The 12843-nt window shown below is 44.7% G+C and overlaps 1 protein-coding gene across 2 annotated transcripts in view; it reads left to right on the top strand.

Annotated features, from left to right (window-relative positions):
• Window positions 1-12843, top strand: part of SLC7A1 (solute carrier family 7 member 1) — a 47917-nt gene that overhangs the window by 4216 nt on the left and 30858 nt on the right. Inside the window, exon 1 of one of the 2 annotated variants that reach the window (XM_021286191.2) lies at window positions 955-1551. The exons of the other annotated variant lie outside the window; for it this stretch is intronic. The gene's annotated coding sequence lies outside the window, so the exon portion shown is untranslated. Of the gene's footprint in view, window positions 1-954; window positions 1552-12843 lie in introns of those variants that run through there. 2 annotated transcript variants of the gene reach the window in all.

Below are 12843 nucleotides of genomic sequence, written 5' to 3'. Positions count from 1 at the left end.
ACCACCAAGGTCAAAAGACCCCTGAATGATATCTGATACAGAAGTTCCTTATTTCAGTGTTTCCAAAATAAAATACAGTGAAATTTTTGGTTCCAGATACATTTTTGAATTTCTGTGTGTGGTGTTTTTTGGTTTTTTTTTACTCAAGTGAGAAACAGTTCAGAAAACTGTGTTTTAATAGAGGTGCAGTTTTTTGTGTGTTCAGGAGTTGCAGTAATTGCTATGGGAGAAAATATGCTACTAGCTCCTTTGCTGACCAGGATCCCTCATTAAATTTTCCTGTTCATCCAACCTGTTCCTCAATGTCTACCGTGCTGTGTCGTGACCCCTTTTCCGAGAAATCCAAACAATTACTATATTTACTAAAATACTAAATTTACTACCATTGACTTAATGGTAGTATTTAGCTTTGCATTTTCTTACACATCTTTGTCCTACCTTTTTCTGAGATGAGGGATGACTTTTGGGTTCCCTTTCTCCAGACTTCCAGGCAAATATCCCAGCTGTCTTTTCTAAACTGTACAGATTTCACAGTTTACTCTTGCCTTATTATTTTCCACATCCTTGTCATTTGTTTCTATCTTTCCGTGTAGATCTTATTTGCCCATTTAATTTTTAGATTACAAGGATGAGGATTTTACTTACTATCCTGTTTTTGAGGACTTGCAATTAGCTACTGTCCCTGTTTACTGAGTGAGCTATGCTTTTCTTGAAATTTAGTGACTATTTGACAGTCAGCCACTTCTGAAAGTTTATGATAAGACATTCTGGGATTCTAAAAAAAAAAAAATGGAACAATGAGTTTTTTATTTAACTAGGGATTGCCTCTGGTACTGATTCAGGCAGACAGTTAAAATCCACCATACCAGATCATTTATTTATTCCTGGAACCCATTCTGTCAAATGAGGAAGTGTTCTCAAAATAAATAGCTGTGCGTGCCGTGACCTGTGTTATTCCTGGCTGTGTGTGAGCCTGACTGTCCTGTGCTGCCGGGTATTTTAATGTAGGTGGGAAGAGCGGAGTTGTAGAGTAGATGCACATCATCTCTGGCTGCCGTTGTGCCTGCTGAGAAGTTTGCTGCTGGCGGCTGCTCACTGGCATCCCAGTGACAGAGGCAATTGCTGCTTCAGTTTTCTGGCTGATGTGCTCGAGAGAGCTCTGCTCTGACTTTTTCGGCTCAAATGAGGCTGGTAGCACAGGCTGCTTCAGTGGTAGGGCTTTGCTGACTTGAGTTAGCAGCTGGGTTATGTGAAAGTTCAGCTAGTAAAGTAAATATTATGGTGTGTCTGTAGAAAATATTTGCTGACTTGAGTTAGCAGTGTTTGGGTGAAGTGATCCGTGATGCTGCACAGATAGCTCAGTGCATGCAGCAGAGAGGATGATGACATCGGGGAGGTAGAAGGCAGTGGTGGTACCAGGCATTTGGGGACACTTAACCTCTGCAGCTGGTGGACTTGGAGCTGTTAGAAACCCAGCGTCTACATTGGTACAGTGCTGCTCTGCATGTCTGCAGTCGACCACGTTGGTTCAGTGTTTTGATTAAACCAAAGGTGAGTTTGCTTTGCATGTTGGGGTATTTGTGGGGTGTGGTTTAGTGCCGCTTTCCACTGCTATAGAAGAAATACCATGCAAAATCACCTTTTAATTTTATGGGTAAAGCATGCTTGAGATCAGGGCTTTGGAGAACCTACTTCCAGGGGATCTGCTTCCCCAAGCTGCCTCTGCAATGAGGTTGGGAGTGGTATAACACTGTGGATAGCAGAGGAACAGAAGGCCCTCCTATGAAATCTGAAGTCGGTAAGCAAAACCAATTCTGCAAAATAAGAAAGGAGGTGGGGGGGGGAAAGAAGTGCAAGCTATAAACTGTAACAAAATCAGACCACTGGTAATGGTAGTAGCAGTTGGGAATGCTGATGTAGGAAGTTCGTTTTGATGTATATATGGCAAGAGTAAACTGACTGTGCAAGCAGTCACTGTGATTTGAAAAATGAAGTGTTTCTTTAAGCTGAAGAAGAGCTTGCCTTCATCGTGTGAAAGATTCTTAAAATAAACTAGGTAGAAAAACTGCACTGTTTAATTTGTAGAACTAGGTTATTTTGTTCAAGTGGCCCTCTTATAAAACAGTTTCAGCTAGCAAAGTAAATAATGTGATGTATCTTTAGAAAATATTCCAGAAGGGATTAGTGGGCTCGAGTAACCAAAATATAATCTTTCATTCTTAGGTTGCTGATGAAACTCCCCTCAAGGTTGCATGCTACTTGACGTGTGAGATAGAATGCAGCAGCATCCTTTGCTTGGGAACTGTGCTATTTTTTTTCCTTCCAAAAAATTCACAAAACAGGGTGACCTGTAACATGTGTTGTGAAGATTTTTATTCTGTGTCTCACTTTGCAGTGATAGTCTGTGCATTGGATGGTTTTGTGTGCTTATAGCTTCCAAAAGCTGAGAGCAGGCCATGAAGAAAAATACAGCAAAATCAACCCTTCCTCTTTATTGCTTTACCTAGAGCAGCAACAGAAGTTGTCTTGGAGGTCATTTGCAATAAAAATCATGTAGCTATTAAGAGATATTAACAATGAATGTATGATTGGCACTGTAGAAAAAAAAAGTCATGCAGTTAAGGACATGACTAGCTTGTCCAACACCATTTTAACAACCTGTTAAATAAAGGCACATGGGCGCTGTATAGAAAGGAAGTAATCAAACCAGGTATTTAAAAGTCTGTCTTACAATTGGTACCTGAACTTGGCTGATACAGGTTTGAAGCGCAAAGGTGGTGTACCGTTGTATATCTGCACATGCTGACTACAGGTGCATCAGGCAGGACCTTTCTGGCCATGCAGTCTGCTGGAGGAGCGGAGTGAGATGTTCTGGCACTCTCAGCAGTAAGAAAGCACAACACCCAGAAGTCAGCAGCTGAAAAATGGATTGAGGTGGAGGTGCCACATCCTGGAGGAGAAAAACAGTAGGTGTTTGTTGGGATTTTGGAAATGAGAACTTCTGAGAGATGAGAGTGGGAATTTGGCCTGTAGTATCTTTTCAGTTCAGGAAAGGTACCAACACAAGCAATAGAGTAAAAAGCGTAACAGTTAAGAGACTGGAGAGGAGCAGAAGCAAAATATTTATGCTTTGCTCTGAAGGTGCTAGAAACAGTGCTGGGGCAGTCATGAAATCCAAAGCTTTGTCCAGAAAACACTTGTTTCTGAGGAACACAAGTGTAAGGAGGAGTCATTGTTCTTGTGAGGGAAATGAACCTTCTGAATTGCTAAAGCCTCAAAGACCATTCAGAGACTTTCACATCTTTTTCTTAACTGTCCACAGAAAGGCAGGATAAAATTCATGCAGCTGTTTTGGCTTCTGCTGACTCTCAGTTCAGTCTTTTTTCTGTCTTGAGGAGTGGTCTGGTGGAGTTTTCATAAATGTCTGCTAGAGCCCTGCAGTAGCTGGGCAAGGCAGGTGTCTCTGGAGGATCATTCCTCCCATCTCTCTTACAAAGTGATATATGTATACCTGGAGGTGCCTGTCTTTGCCTTTGAGTTACAGAGGAGGGTTAAATTGATACCCTAAACCCAAATGTCTGCTTTGGAGATGGCTAAAGCTTGTCAAGGGGAACCCTGCCCCTTGTAACCTGGTTGGCATGTGAAGAAATACAAGGATGTCTCCCAAGGAAGATTTTGTAAGTGATGAAGCCACCCTATTGTGCTTTGACTGCTCCAAATAAACCATCACAGATGTTTGGGTACTTTGGAACCTGCTTTTTCCTTCCAAGGAAGTACCTGGAGAGCAGAACAGCACAGTGCAGGCACCATCAAAAGCACAACAGCAGCTCTTGGCTTTTCATGCTGCTGTTCAGACACTTGGGGGAAAATTCTTATTACCAGTTGTTTCAGTTACTTTGCTTTAAAACCACCTATATATATATTTTCTTTTCCAAGTCCCAGTACAGTGGAGCTAAGCAGAATATTTACAGCCAGTAGTTTGTTTCCTTCCTGCTGTCACTTGAAGAGCCTGGCAGCAGCAGAGCTTATTATACTTCAAAGTTACTTCTTCTAGATAAGTGACATGGGGAGAGGTGGCACTGTATGTGCGCAGAGGTGTATATTGTAATGTATAATGCAACACCTTGTGGAGATTGTCATATTTAGGTCTCTCTGTGTACGTGCTCAGCCCTGTAAATATAATTAAGAGTGATTTCTTTTGATGCCAGAATGATGATATGGAAAAATATAATAAGGTTTTTAAAAGGTATTAGGAGACTGGATGATATTAGTCATTTTTCTGCCAACAAAAAGTGAACATGTACTCCAAACATACTTTTGCTGATAGGCACACCATTATTTTAAGGATAGCTGTATAACTTCCCTTGACAGGACTGTGTGCTGGGTGGCTTCACTTATCTATGTCATTGGGTTCCAGGTGCAGGTTTGGGGCAGACTAGGCTTCTACATGAGGGGCAGGGAGGTGCAGTAGCAATTCCAATAAAATCAGAACTCTGAGTAAACTTCTAGCTTATAAACTGAACAACTGCTAGGCTGATGGAGTTGATTAAAAAGTATATGGTGAATCTGTTTTTTTGCTGATGGAAGTTAATCTCTTCTGTAAATTGACTTGTGCTTCCAAGTGAGCCAGAACAGGCTTCATTCATAGAGAGCTTTGGGTTGTGAGAGCTGGCTTTCTGCTGCACAGACAGCAAAATAAACTGTAAGGCTGGCTACGAGGTAATGCCTGTCCTTGTGCAAAACAGGCAGCTGAGCCCACACTGCATTTTGCAGTGGCCTTGTGGCTGAACTCGGGCCAAATCTGCCAACTCTTTGCATTTCTTGCCTGCTGATGTCTCTGCTCTTGCTGCACCTCCAACCATCACATCCCTTAGTGACAGGGAGCTTTCTGCCCAAATCCCTCCTTGGACTGGCCGGTGTGGAGCCCCCACACTGAGGGAGTGCAGGGTCCCTCCACATGGCACTGTCAACAGTGAGACCTGAAGCATATGGCTTGTGGTCTGGCTCCTGGTGTAGGTGGTGGGTGTCATCTTTGCTGTTCTGGAAAAACAAAAGAACAAAGCACACCAACCAACCAAAAAACCCCACCAAAAACCAAAAAGCCACACACACAAAAAACCCAAACAAGACAAAATACCTGCCCCCCAGCCCCAAAACTAACCGACCAAGAAACCTTCAGTAAATCTTGATTTGATCCCAGCCAGGAATGCAGATTTTTGTCATACTTTGAGAAAGGGTCTGAGATTAATATGAAATGGGTTGTGCTTGGCCTCTCTTTTTTTCCCCAGCCTGACCCCATCAGTAGCCTTGAATGTTTGGGATGGGTGGAAGCAAAACTCTCCTGAGACAACAGTTCTCCCATCAGGGAGCAGGGGAGAGCTGAACCGCGAGTTTGTGGCTGAAAAAAAATGAGCTTTTACCCAAAGCAAACAAACTCTACACCTACCTCACTGTGAAATGTAATTCTGCTTCACTGTTGTACTTCCTTTCTGATAAGATTTATTTAGGTAGTATATATCAAAACTGAGCTCTGATATCTGTGTGAAAACAGGAGTGGTTGCTTACCCCATCATCAGACCGGTCAAACATCATGCTTGTATCATTTGCCATGCTCTGTACTGAGGAGATGCAAAGTCTTTACAGTGACAGCTTGTGAGATTATTTACAAAACACTTCTGAGACTGAATTTTTTTCCCCAGTCAGACTAATAGTCCCATTTCATATGCCCTTTTTTTATTAGTTGAGTGCTCCTGTCTTTTTGAATAGGGGATTCTACTAGCCCTGGTGGTGCATGGGACCAAAGAACTGCAGAGCCAGGCAGGATTCGGTCAAACACTGAAATGAAGATGGGTGACTTGTACAGCGTGGAGTTTCAACAGCAAGCGGGTGAATGTGTGGGTGAAGCTGCCATGGAAACTGCTTGTAGTGTTTGCAGAAAAGACCAAACTCGGCGTTGCTGCTCTTCCTAAATACTAGTCCTGTTTTAGCTGCCCTCTCTGCTCCTGTGGTCTGGGAATGTTGTGGAGGGCAGCTGCCTGGGAAGGAGAGGAAGGTGGGGAGATGATGCAACATGAGCAGCATGTTGCAAGGCTGAAGGCAGGGCAGGTGATGGTGCTGCGGGAGATGGCCAGGATGGTTTAATCTGGGGTGAGAAGTGTATGCCCATCACCCTGTCATGGTGAGGGATGGCTGAAGAAGCTGTGTTCCCTCACAGGCCGGGAGATCAGTGTGTTGACCATCATCTCTGAGTGTGCTGGCTGTGTTCCTGGGGTGGCATTACCCCTTGCCTCAAATGTGGGGTGGCAGGTGACTTTTGTCATCTCCTATTTCTTTCTCCTTCACACAGCCCTGTGCTTTGTCTCCTCTGCTGCTTTGCATCATTCTCAGCTCCCGTTTTGCTGTGGGTGTCTGTCTAGACTACACTGACGTGGACACATCCTGTAGTCCTGGCAGCTGGGTTCTGTGGCTGCCCTGCCCAGTTCCCATCCCGAAACAACGGTCTCTGGTGAGGCATATGTCATGGACTGGCAAGGAATGGGTCATTAACCATCAGTGAGTTGGGACATTGCAATATCCCATTTATAGTGGAAGTGTGCCAGTGGGCTCAGCATCTCCCACTGCCTTGGTTTGGGCTGCCTTCGAGCTTCCTCCTGTGAGGTGCTCTCTGCTCCTCCTGCTGTTCCCAGGCAGCCAGGGCACCTGTGGCCCCTCTGAATCACGTGCTGTTGGCTGCTTCAGCACTGAGTGACCCTGCTCGGTGGGTATGTCTGGTGTGAAGGCAGTACTGGCTTGATCAGACGGTAGCATTCAGCAATTTTCGTGCAGTGTGCATCAGGGTACTGTCTCTCGGGTGAATGTCTTCCTGCAGAGCTCTCCAGTGGGAATTACAAATCTGCTAGGCAGGTGTCAAGAGCCACCCCCAAAACTGCAGACAAGTATCATCCCCTCAGCTGCAGGAGAGTACATAGCTGCACACACCAGCCAATGGGGGTGTGAGGTGCTTGTTTGTGCCTGCAAAGATGAACACATGGGGCTTGGAAGGAGCTGATGCTTCTCCAGCCCTTGAATTATGGCTGGAATGCGAGAATACTGAGTCTGAAAGCAAACGTTTTAGCTCCTTTCATACTAGGCTTCTCTTTGATGTTACATAAATAAAATTTGCAGAAAGCTTTAGTATTAGGTCCATAGTCAAACAAGTGCCCTCAGAAGCTTGTAATATATTTTTGAATGCAGCTGCTTTGCTTAATGAGAAATTAACTTCAGTTTCTTCAGAAAAATGAAGTTTTTCTTAATTCTTCCGATATGTTGATCCAACAGCCACATCAGGGTGCAGGACTGGCAGGTCTGACTTGGAGGTCTGTGTGAGGCACGTCCTTGAGAATGGCCTCCAAATCAGCAGAAAAACCTCTGGATTAATGAAAACGTATTTTAGTTACTTTTTAATGGCTTTATTTTGACTGCAGAAGCCCAAAGCACTGATGTAGCATAATTTGATGTTTCATAGAATGAGTGGTTTGGATTGGAAGGGACCTTTGAAGAGGAGCTCATGTAGTCCAGCCCCCCCCTGCCATGGGCAGGGACATCATTCACTAGATCAGGTTGCTCAGAGCCCTGTCCAGCCTGACCTTGAATGCTTAATTTGCAGACACAGTTACCTGGGGATAGCAAAGTGTTTCTCAAAATCCTGGAGTCATCTTAGTGTAAGGCACATGGAGCCCCATGGCTTGACCACGTACAATGTCTGCTCCCCTTCCTCCCTGAATGGGTGATTGTCCAGGGTAAGCTGAGCTGTCCCGTGTGTGAGCAATTCCTCCGAAGTTGGTTACAGAGCGTTTCCCCTATAACAGCTCTTCAGACAGAAACACTATTCCTGCTTTCCCAGTAAAGAGTTTCTTTGCTTCGAGTCAGCACCTGTTACAGTAATGGAGGAAAGTTTTAATTGGGACAGCAGTGTGGTGATAAGCCATGCGCCAGTGCTGGGAGTGTCCCTGTTTGAGAAACATCTGACCTGCAGACGCGCTGATCTTTGGGGGTGGCCAAAGGCTAGTCCATGTTCTGGTGCGTTGCTCAGGCAGGATGCCCATGGATCCCTGGGCAGGGGCCACCAGGGTCTGTGGCTGCCACATGGCTCTGTTTCCACTGCTCACCATGAGCTACCTGCTGGCTGCCACCTGCTCCCCACTGCTCAGGAATGGAGCAAAATCCTCTGGTTTATACCCACTTTGATCTACCCCTTGTCCCTACCTGAAAATCTCCACTCAGCTCTGCCCTTCCTCCTGGTGAACTGACGGTGTTCGGGGAAGTCTTCTTCCTTCCTTCCTTATGTCTGTCTGTCTTATCAGATGTGCCCCAAGTAGGTGTTTGTTGTTCTGCGTGAAGGTTGACGCTCTTAATTTTTTATTTGTTTGTTTCTTCACAACTGTTTTAATAACGAACCAACTTCTATCTCCAGCTAACTTGCTTCCTTATCTCTGAAGGGACATTTCCTACCTTCTTTCAAGGACTATTGTCCGAGAACCATGCTGAATGGCATGGCCAGGCATTTTGGCTAAACAAGGCTTTGTCTTCACTTTATCTGGGTTTAAGAAGACAGAAGCTCACTTACTGTTTCCCATAGCATGGATTTTTTTTTTTCTGCTCGATATCAATGCTGAGTCCCTGGCAGATTACGGGCGATGTGTCACTTCAAGTAGGTCCCTGGCAATCTATCACAACCTTTCATTTGGCAAGTCTAATTATCAGTGGAGATCCCCTCGGGTTTTCTGACAAATTGAGGGAATTAAATCAAGCAATTTTCTTGTAAAGTGTAATTTGAAGCCATGCTGAGGAACTATTTGATGAGACTGTACTAGAGCTGGTGGGAGACTTTTCAATTAGATGCTTTTTCATCAGAAAATAATGATTCGTGTAATGAGAGAGGTGTGCTGTCTTATATTGGCTAGGCAGGAAGACATCTCCTTAACTTTTTGATCCCTGAGGAGCTGTGGATGGCAAATGTGGCACTCTCGTCCTCCTCCTCCAAACAGCTGGGTGCTGTTTTGAGGTGCCAGAGGATCCTCACCGGCTGAAGCCTGAGATATGGGCTTAAAGGGCTGAGAGCACCGAAGGCGCCTTTCGCTGGAGGGTACTTCTCAGGTGGGAATCCATCCTGGAAAGTGTCCCATCCCTTGCCCCAGCTGCTGGCTGTGGTGTTTGCCACCTGCTCGGCTGTAGGCACAGCACTAGGTTCATTTCAGTGATGCCGTTTGCAGCACAATTCCCCAGGTTATTCTGGTACAGCTGCAGGGGTGATATGTGCTAGCTTGGGGAGAGGAACATCTGCTTTCGTGGTTTAAGCCTGCCAAAACAAACATACTGTCTGGCTGCACCTGAGTGTTCCCTGCTCTGAGGCAGGATGCACTATATCCAGTTTGTGTCTAATTGGTATTTCTCTAACCTGTTTTTGCAACACTTGGGTGGTGGAGACTCTCATCTTGTATCCCATCCCAGCCTTTCATTATGCCTGCAGTTGGAAAGTGAGCGTAATGTCAAATTCTCCACTGCAAATTAAGTCTAATGCATTGTGTGTTTGTGCAGCTGCCAAGAACGGTAATTAATGTCTCTCCAACCTTTTACCTGTTGAGTGGCTTACTGTCTTCCACCTTTGATATTAATCACAACTGAAGCTTCGTGGACGTCACTGAACTGCCATTTTGGAGGACCTGAAGCTTGAATTCTGAGGGCTTGGAGCATTCCCCTCAGGACTTTCAGAGCAGGAACCTCCCTCCTTTATTTTGGTCCAAAATCACTACTCATTTCAAAATAGGTTTCATGTATCATCACAAATAAACCAGCTCAAGTGTTCTGCAGATGTTAAGACAAAACATTGAAGTTCGCCTGCTTTGGAAATTTGGGGAAGTTGAGACTTCTTGTCTAGACTTGGGGAAAAGGACAATCTTTGCCATGTCAGATGTTGTTCTGGGGTGGAAGAGTAGGTTCTGACTATGGTCCAGCTGGTAGCTGTGACAGTTTGGAAAGCAGGAGGGTGTGCTGCAGCACCCTGCTGTTCTCCTGAGGCAACACTGGAGCACCAGCACCTTCTTCATGTCCAGCCGGACTTGGTGTTCCCCTTTCAGTAACTGATTGCTGGTAAGTAGGTGGCATAGGGATTAGAGAGAGCACCTCACTGCTCCTTTTCCAATGAAATAAATTCTCCAGGGCTAGGAGGCACTTGAAGAGGAACGGGAGATGCTGCTTTGGAAATGTCCCTTATGCTTGGGAGCTTGAGGAACAAAAACCTGCACCGTGCCCAGCCATCTGTGACAGTGGGCAACACGTCCCTCATGCTGTTGAAGCAGCTGCGCTCAATGAAGGAGGGTAATACAGTCCCCTTCCTCCAGGCAGTGTGTCTCAAAAGCAGGTGATTAAGATTGTGTTGTGTATACACTGCACACCCACACTGTGTGTGCGCCCTTATCTCTTGTTTTGTGTGTAGTTTATATTTAACTGGATGGCTTCCTTCTTTTGAGTAGCACGTGCCTTGCTAGTGGCTGATCTTATTTTTTAATGATAGAATTGACAAAGAATGTAGCACTTAGTACCTGTATATACACACACTGATGTAATGTACCTTCCTGTAATGCATATTGAGATATATGCATACATAGGCACACGTGAAAAAAAAAAAAATGACAGTCAAGAAGGGAAGAATTTAACAGCACACAGACAAGAGTTTCCTTGCCTGGTTAAAATACTTGAGCACAACAGCTTCCCGTTACATACAGTGAAACCAGTGCAAAGATTTGCAGTTACTTGAGTGGCTTTTGAATGGGGTGTTGAGCTGTTACCCCTGCCCTGTTGGGATATCTTGCAGCTTCACCCAATGCTGAGGCATGGTCATGCCTTTATTTTCATCAGCCTTTTTCCTGGTGACAGGCATCTATGAACAGCTATGGCCACAGCTGCTGAGCTGGTTCTCAGCACTTGTCCCAAGTGTGTCCTCTTGAAGTTGCCGGCCTTTGCCAGTGCAGTTGCTGGGGGTGCCTGCAGCAGCTTTGGGGACACAGCCAGACAAATCCTTGGGGTCTGACACCACGTCCTTTTGCTTCTGTTTCTAGAAGTTTTGAGATAGATGTTCAGGGGGAAAACTCAGCATCTGCTGTAGCTGTCTTTGTCTCTGCTTTGTCACTTGTTGCAGCGTAATTTGACAAAACATCAGAGATTTTCCAAGGCAAGGTGTTTTGGAAGGACATATCTGACACAATTCCTGCTTTCTACTGTAATGGATCCTGCCCAGGGCTGACAGACAGCAGCTGTTGGCTTTCCTCAGTGTGTTTCCGAATGATGGCTCTAAAAGCACTGAGTGGTTCTGGTTTGGTCACTTAAAACATAACCTCTTTACATCTAGGACTCTACAGTCAAATCTGACACTGCCAAAATATCTGTAACGCTGGTGGCAGTAGTAGGAATTGAGATTTTCTACCTCCTCTTTTTCTGCGTAGGACTTCTCTGTGAATGATGTGACCTTAGGGATGGAAGTAGCAAAATCAGCCTCTGGAAAAGGGCTTCCAAATGGGTTTGTTACATGTGTGTTGATCAAAAAGTTGGCATCATCACTATGTGCTTGTTTGGGGAACTGACCCATGTTTAAGTTAAAAATACAGGGCAAAACCCATTCCACATTGTTTGCTAAACATGCCAACATGGCTTGAGCACAAGTTCTTTGTTCTGCAGACTAGTAGCAGTGCTAGTGCAGCTGTATGGGGGATACATTTGTTGAAGACCAAAAGGATGCTGAGGAAAAATAGAACTGCCCATAGGACATCACTTTGCTGTGAGAGAAGGCACTTGATGGCAGTAGAAGTTTCCATGTGTTTAAAAATCAATATAAGCATATGTGGGACAACGTTGATAGGAGATTTCTGCTTGAACTTCCTCTGAGGAGACACCTGAGGAGTTCACTGGATGCGCAGCAGGGTCAGGATTGGGTTTTCTTCTTTCCCTAATGGAAAACTCCTTGTTCTGCATAATCAGCTTTAATTTTATGCTCTTCTGGAAACTGAAGAAGAAAATTCTTAGGAGCAGAAAGGCCTTGAAATAGATAAGGAGTGGTTTCCAGAAGCTGAAACAAATCGTAGTTGTTTAGGAAGTGATAGTAGTGCTTATGTAAAATGGTGCCCTGTCAGCTTATTTTTACACATGGTGTTTTATGTTTAGCTGCACAGATGTTTGTTATGGTTTACTTTTTGCTGTTAACCACATGCAAGATTGCTTATTTTCTTATGGGATTGTTTTGAAGAATGTCCCTTTTAAAATGTTGTTAATGGGGAAGGAAATCTATCAACCTGATATAATAGGTATGTTAACCATTAGATAAGAGGAGGAAGAAAATCTTCTTTTATTTGAAAATACAATACAGTCAAGGCACAAGAATTTGGACAGGGAACAAAAGTAACAAACATAAAATGTGCTGTAAATAAAGACAAGGACCAGTAGCAGTGGGTGGGATTTGTCTGCTATTGATGTTGGTGGGAGCTTTGCCATCGACTTCAGTGGGACAGGATTTCACCCAAGGATGTGGCCCCTGCGCCAGGGTCCACCCTGCTAAGTTATTGAGGTGCATTTTTGCTTCCCACCACCATCAAAGCCCTCGACTCCCGCTGAAACATGAAGGTACCTCTAGAACCTTGGAGTGAAGCCATTTCCTACCCAAGGTCTGAGCGGCCAGGGCTTGCAGCTCTGTGTTTCTCATCAGAGAAACGGGAGCTGAAGCAGGGATGGGAGCTCAGTGCATGCAGAACAAAACTAATCTGTGCTCATTCGGATCAAGTTTCCTCAACTTGAAGGTAGTTATGTACCATGTGA

Source organism: Columba livia, chromosome 1, assembly GCF_036013475.1.
Source record: "Columba livia isolate bColLiv1 breed racing homer chromosome 1, bColLiv1.pat.W.v2, whole genome shotgun sequence".
Classification (NCBI taxonomy): domain Eukaryota; kingdom Metazoa; phylum Chordata; class Aves; order Columbiformes; family Columbidae; genus Columba; species Columba livia.
Note: the sequence above shows the minus strand (reverse complement) of the source record. Positions and strands in the feature narration are given on the sequence as shown.